Below are 1046 nucleotides of genomic sequence, written 5' to 3'. Positions count from 1 at the left end.
CACAAAAAAACAATGGAGTTCATATAAGTTCAAAAAAATGAAATCCCTTTGTAACAGACAAGTTTCCGTATGAAACCCTGATACTTCGAAAGAGATTGTCCGTTTTGTACACGAAGTGCATCCAGTTTTTGCCGTAACCCTCTCTACATTCTCGCACATGCTATGTGGGTGAAATGACGATACCATGCAAACTTGGAACCTTTTCAGAGTTCATTTTAAATGCTTTTCAATTTCATTGTCTTATAGCTCAAAATAATCAGTAAATGCATGAAAAATAACAAATGAAGTCAGAAAGGGTTGTAAATTGATGATGTTGCTTTGAATGGTGCATTTTGAACACAGAGAATCTATGGAGTTCAAATAAGTTAAAAAAATGAAATCCCTTTGTAACAGACGACTTTCCGTATGAAACCCTAATACTTCCAAAGAGATTGTCCGTTTTGTACACGAAGTGCATCTAGTTTTTGCCATAACCCTCTTACTTTCTCGCACATAATATGTGGGTGAAATGATGATACCATGCCAACTTGGAACCTTTTCAGAGTTCATTTCAAATGCATTTCAATTTCTTGGTCTCATAGCTCAAAATAATCAGTAAATGCATGAAAAATAACAAATGTAGTCAAAAAGGGTTGTAAATTGATGATGTGGCTTTCAATGGTTCATGTTGAACACAGAAAAACTATGGAGTTCAAATAAGTTCAAAAAAATGAAATCCCTTTGTAACAGACGAGTTTCCGTATGAAACCCTGATACTTCGAAAGAGATTGTCTGTTTTGTACACGAAGTGCATCCAGTTTTTGCCGTAACCCTCTCTACTTTCTCGCACATGCTATGTGGGTGAAATGATGATACCATGCCAACTTGGAACCTTTTCAGAGTTCATTTCAAATGCTTTTCAATTTCATGGTCTTATAGCTCAAAATAATCAGTAAATGCATGAAAAATAACAAATGTAGTCAGAAAGGGTTGTAAATTGATGATGTGGATTTGAATGGTGCATTTTGAACAGAGAAAAACAATGGAGTTCAAATCAGTTCAAAAAA

Source organism: Triticum aestivum, chromosome 1A (assembly GCF_018294505.1).
Source record: "Triticum aestivum cultivar Chinese Spring chromosome 1A, IWGSC CS RefSeq v2.1, whole genome shotgun sequence".
Lineage (NCBI taxonomy): Eukaryota > Viridiplantae > Streptophyta > Magnoliopsida > Poales > Poaceae > Triticum > Triticum aestivum.
The sequence above is the reverse complement of the archived record's forward strand: the minus strand, read 5'-3'. Positions refer to the sequence as shown.